This window comes from Apium graveolens, chromosome 6 (genome assembly GCF_009905375.1).
Source record: "Apium graveolens cultivar Ventura chromosome 6, ASM990537v1, whole genome shotgun sequence".
Lineage (NCBI taxonomy): Eukaryota > Viridiplantae > Streptophyta > Magnoliopsida > Apiales > Apiaceae > Apium > Apium graveolens.
Genome location: NC_133652.1, coordinates 148337060 through 148343490, shown reverse-complemented (window position 1 = coordinate 148343490; position 6431 = coordinate 148337060). Strand labels below are relative to the sequence as shown.

General features: G+C 38.8%; 1 non-coding gene across 1 annotated transcript; it reads left to right on the top strand.

The window, feature by feature from the left end:
- Nucleotides 1–5590: 5590 nt before the first annotated feature.
- Nucleotides 5591–5697, top strand: LOC141670163 (small nucleolar RNA R71). Its single transcript, XR_012554406.1, has one exon. It is a non-coding gene; the product is annotated as a small nucleolar RNA R71 (small nucleolar RNA).
- Nucleotides 5698–6431: the final 734 nt, after the last annotated feature.

The following is a 6431-nucleotide window of genomic DNA, read 5'->3' as shown; positions in this document are numbered from 1 at the left end:
CAAAACTAGGTCTGATGTTAGAGTCACCAATCCTAGCAATATGAGTGATGATGACTCTGACTTTGCTTCTAATGAACTAAGATCAGAGTCATCTTCTAGTGAAGATGAGAATGCTAGGATTGGTTATGTTGGGCCTCCAAACCCCAAGAAGAGGAAGAAAACCAGGACCACTGTTAGGTATGGACAAAAAGATAAGATTATGAGGTGGCAGGTGGGGATGAAGTTTGGGTCTATGGCAGAGTTCAGGGATGCTGTGAGGCAGTATGGAATTGGGGATAGAAGGGGAATTCAATTTGTGACTAGTGATTCTAAAAGGTGTCAAGTATGTTGTGAGGCTGATTGTAAGTTTTACATATGGTGCAGCAAAGACAAAGATGGTGAGAATTGTACCATTAAAACCTTGGTTAATGAACATAATTGCACTAAGCCCTATTCTAACAGGCTTGCTAGTGTCAAATATCTAACTGAAATTTATGGTGAGAGAGTTAGGAGAAACCCACAGTGGAAAGTCAAAGAAATGGCAGAGGCAATCAAAAAAGAATTGGAGATTGAGGTGCCAAGAATAAAAATATTGAGGGTTAGAAAGGCTTCATTAGAAGGTGTGCATAAAGCTTTAAAGGAACAGTACTCAAGGCTGAGGGATATGGGGCATGAGATTTTACTTAGTAATCCCAAGAACACAGTGCAGATAAGGACTAGTAGGCTTAATGAGGGTGATCCCAATAAGTTTAAGAGGATATATATATCTTATTATGCATTGAGGGAAGGCTGGAAGGCTGGGTGTAGACCTGTCATAGGCTTTGATGGGTGTTTTTTGAAGACAATCTGTGGAGGCCAATTGCTTTCAGCTGTAGGTAGGGATGGTAACAATCAGATGTTTCCAATAGCCTATGCAGTTGTTGAGAGTGAGAATACAGATAGCTGGAGATGGTTTACTGACTTATTAAGTGAGGATCTTGGACTTGGTGATGGCACTGGGTACACCATTATATCTGATCAGCAAAAGGGACTTGACAATGCTTTAAATGATTTGTTACCAGGAGTTGAGCACAGGTTCTGTGCTAGACATCTATATAGCAACTACAGGAAAATGTATGACATAAATAATTGGTGCATTTCTTGTTTTTAATTATGTACAGACATATTATAGCTTATTATATGCACTTATATTTCATTTTAGGTTCTCATCTTTGCTTCTAAAAAGAGCATTCTGGAATGCTTGTATGTCCACATACCCTGCAGCACATACTAGAGCAATGAAGGAATTGAAAAAGCTTTCCAATCCTGCATATGAACAACTTTCTAAACTACCTCCAAAGGTGTGGACTAAGGCACACTTCTCAACACATAGCAAGGCTGATAATGTTGAGAATAATATGAGTGAATGCTTTAATAGCTGGATAATACATGAAAGGTGAATATGTTATTTTATTTAAAATGAGTAATTTCTTTAGTGAATATTTATTTACTTTCAAATATGTAATGTACTGTGTGAAAATGTGTAGGTACATGTCCTTGTTGAATATGATCCAGGAAATACATTTCAAGCTCTTGACTAGGATCAGAGTGAACAGAGATGCCATGGTTAGGTATGACTCTGATTTGTGTCCTAAAATAAAGAAGAATCTGGATGTGCTAGTCACAGAATCAAGGAATTGGAGAGCAAGCTTGAATGGTTCAACAACTTATTCAGTAAAGATGGGAACCAGAGTTGTGACAGTTGATCTAGATGCAAGGTCTTGTGATTGTAGGGTTTATAACTTGACTGGTATACCATGTGAACATGTTATAGCTGCAATCCATGATAGAAGACACCATCCAGTAGACTATGTTTCTGATTACTACAAGAAAGAGAAATTTATGGCATCTTATAGCTTCCCACTTGAAGCCTTAAAGGGTGAGGAGTTTTGGGAGATACACTCCACTGAAGAGTTACTACCACCAGATCTTCCAAAAAAATTAAGGGGAAGACCAAAAAGAATGAGGAGAAAGGAAAGCTGGGAGGGTGGTAATAGGTCTCAAACATCACAATCAGGGCCTATTCTGCAGAGATATAGCAATAAGAGGATCATGCATTGCAGCACATGTGGCCAAGCAACACACAGGAAGTCCAATTGTCCAAATAAGAATGGAGTGCCAGTTGAGGAAACACACACAAGACAGTCTGATGGAGGTCAATCTTCAGTGAAGAACTCTGAAAATGTTATGAAGAAGAAGAGCACTAAAGAGCTAAGGAGGAAGCAACTTAAAGTAAGGAAACAAGTCAAAAAAATTGATGTAGATCCTGTACAAACTCAGGACCCAGTGGTCACACAAGAAGACACAAGGACTGTGAAAGGAAAACAAGTGAAGAGGCAAAAGCTTCAAGTTAGGAGAAATGTAAAGAAGGCAGATAAGGGCATAGAGGATGGATCACCTATGGAAAGTCAAACAGCAGAACCAGTGGTGACACAAGAAAGCACAGTTGAACCAATCAAATTTCCTAAAAGAAGATTGCCCTTTGTGAAAGATGACAACCCTGCAGGTAAAGCATTTTTCTTAACTGGGTCCAAGTCAAATGAGCTGGAAGCAAATTTGAGAGGAGCTGTGGGTGACAAAGCTCTGCTAATCCCACAACCTGGGGTGTCCCAGTTCAAACCACCAAGAACCTCTCAATCTGCAGCTGGAGTGACACAAAGGACCTCAACCAGACTTCTAGCAAAGAAGCAGTTCAAGTTCAAGAACAGTGAAGATGATCCACTCACAATTGTAGATTAATTACATCCTTGAATGTCTTACTAGTATTATGAACCCCTTGCATCCTTAAGTCTTTTGGAGATTATGGTAATTTGTAAGCTAAATCCATTTATTTGGTAATTTGTAAGCTAAATGCTTTTATTTTGGAGATTATGTTCCAAATGCTTTTGTAAGACATTTCTTATGCAATTTAAAGGGGCTACTGCTTTTATATTACACATGTTCATTTGCACTTATGATTAAACAGGGGGCATATGTTCATTAAACCATATTTGAGTTCATTCAAATATTCATTACATACATGACATTTGCAGTCATTCATCAAATTCATCTACCAACCACATTCATTTTATCCACCTACCAGTCATCAACCACATCTTCTACATCTACAAATCTACTTGCACATTAACACCACTGCAAACATTAATACACAAACAATCACACAAATTTTCAACTGTGTCTTCAAGCTATTATTCTCCACCATTAGATCACGTACATCTTCTTTCAATGCCTTCTTTTTTTCAACATTTTCTGCAAGATTTTCCTCCACAAGCTTCAATTTTTCCTCCAAATATAATCTTCTGTGATTTAAATGGGTAATCACATCAAATGCCCTTCCACTGAAATCTTGATCAAACCATTCGAAAAAATGGCATCCAGCACCAACTTCCTAAAAAAATTCGAAGTAACAAAAAATATAAATTTCAAGAACAAAAACGTATACAAACAAGAATAATTTCTAATTAATTTTCCAATTACCTTCACTGTACCACATGTATAAAATCGTCTTCCTGGGTTATTGTGAGTCCATGAGGTATTCACCCTAGCTCTTTTACCACAACAACACCATTTCTGCTCCCTTTTCTGGCTCGATTCCATGGTAGAAGTACTCATGTTTATTACAATAAAACTTGTGATATTAGGAAGAAGTAGTTATATACATATATATTGGGTTAGAGAAGAGAACACAGTTGTGTTTGATTAATTATAACGTTACAATCCACCTCAGCTGCTGAAAGAGCCGTTAACAACCATTCTGTCCAAGAAACGTTGGCCACGTCACCTTCCCATCTGGTCAACCGGTCAAACTAATAGAGATGTCATTATCAGTTACTAGAGTGGTACGGTTGAGGCCCCGTTAAGATTAATCAATTTTTTGATATTACAGCTTCACTTCAGTGACCAATTTGAGATTTTTCCCTTATGTAATATTAATGTGTTGGACTGAATTATGATTGTTAGTATTGTTGTTGGTGACATCAACTCCTGACCCCGGGGTTGAGGCCGTCACAACCAAGAATGGTCTTCCCAAAATAATGAGAATCTTCTTATCTTCCTCGAAATCCGGAATTACAAAATCAGCAGGGAAGATGAGTTTGTCCACCTTGACCAAGACATCCTCCACTATACCTCGTGGATAAGTGATGGTCTGATCGGCCAACTATAAGGACATGTTTGTCAGTTTTGGCTCAGTATACCAAGTTTCTTGAAGACATATAAGGGCATGAGGTTGATGCTAGCTCCCAAGTCACATAAACAGTTGTCAAAAGACAAATTTCCACTGGTGCAAGGTATCATGAAGCTTCCTGGATATTTAAGCTTAGGAGGTAGTTTATGTTACATCACAACGCTACACTCTTCCGTTATAGAAATGGTTTCCAACTCCTCAAATTTTAGCTTCCGAGATTGAATGCCCTTCATGAACTTGGCATAGCTCGGCATCTGTTCTAGAGCTTCCGCAAAAGGTATGTTGATATGCAGCTTCTTGAAAACCTCCAAAAACTTGGCAAATTGCTTGTCGAACTTATGCTTTTGAAGTCTTTTAGGATATGGAGGAGGTAGATAGATTTGTTTATTCCCTGTATTACCCTCATGAGGAGTGTTTTTAGCAGAATTTTTCTTCATTTCCGCTTCGCCATCCTTTTTCACAATTGAATAAGTAATTTTTTCACTTTCTGAAATTGGCAAGGGCGCGGGCGCGCTTAATATGGGCGCGGGCATGCCTGCATTTTGGAATTTTTTTTCAGAATCTTTGTCTTGATGATTTTTTTTAAGGTTTTATGACCTTTCCAGACCTTAGAGTGATTGCATTAATCTGTTTTTTGACTTCCCTCTTGTCGGAATTAGCTTCTGTATCACTAGGAAGAGTTTCTTGAGGTCGCTCAACAGTGCTTTGGCAATTTTCCCTATTTGGTTCTCCAGAGTTATGATTGAAACCACTTGACTTTTGCACATAAGCCTCAACTCCTCCAATTCAGATTTTTCATTAGTAGATTGACCTGCATTTCCATACGGTTGATGTTGTAGTTGGAGTTGTTGTCTTGATACATACTGTTGTTGCAAACTAGAAGGGTTGAATTGCTTTGCTCCAAACTGCTGATAAGGCTGTTGCACACCACCCTGATTATTGCTCCAACTGAAGTTAGGATGATTGCGGTTGTTAGAATGATAAGTGGCAGGAACTGGTTGCTGCGACCTCTGAAAGTTGCTCACAAACTGAGCTGATTCACTAGATATAGCACACTTCTCCATCTCATGCGCACCTGCATAATGCTCACAAATACTTGTGATCTGATTAACTCCATAATTAGCAAAAAAAATCACTTTCATCGTTAACACCTTTAGTTGAGCAACTATAGCTGTAGTTGTATCCATCTCCAGAATTCCTGCTACCTTGGCTTGAGGTAGTCTCTGAGTTGGGTTCCGATATTCATTAGCAGCCATCAATTCAATTAGCTTATAAGCTTCATCATAGCTCTTAGCCTATAAGGCTCCACCTGATGCTGCATCGAGCATGAGTCTGGACTACGCTCCCAAACCATTATAAAAGCAATTGATAATCATCCAATCAGGCATGCCATGATAAGGACAATTCCTAAGCATCTCCTTGTAGTGCTCCCAAGCTTCATATAAAGATTCTCCCGATTGTTGCACAAATTGAGTAAGAGCATTTCTGATTGCAACTGTCTTCGCCATAGGGAAGAATTTAGTAAGAAACTTCCGAGCAAGATCCTCCTAAGTAGTGATAGAACCTGGTGATAGAGAAGGTAACCAGCACTTAGCTTTATCCCTCAGTGAGAATGGGAAAAGCCTCAGCTTCACAGCATCTTCAGAAACATTGTTGAACTTGAAAGTGTCACAGATCTCAATGAAATCTCTAATGTGCATTTTGGGATCTTCCATTGGAGAACCTCCAAAATGGACTAAATTTTGCACCATCTGAATCGTGCTAGACTTGATTTTAAAGGTATTAGATGTAATGGCTGGTCTGACAATGCTAGACTGAATGTCATTGATCTTTGGTTGAGAATAATCCATCAGAGCTTTCAGATTCGCTACTGGTTCTCCCATTGTAATGATCGCTTCTTCTTCAACTTTCTCAACTTCTTCAAAAACTTCTTCAGTTACTTCAACTTCTTCCAGTGTTTTCTTACGAGATTGAGAACGTGTTCACATACACGCTCTCTAGAGTACCTGAAACACAAACAAAGCAAACAAGTAAGTAAAATATCCGAGTCAGTGAACTTTAACGACCACTGATGTCAAGCAGATAAACTAAATTTAACACCGATATCCCTGGCAGCGGTGCCAAAAATTTGTCCGCACTAAAACATACGCGAAAATACACACAAGCGCAGGTGATCACAAGTAGTATAAGATATAAGTCAATTTGGTTCCCATAGGGACTGGTTTAG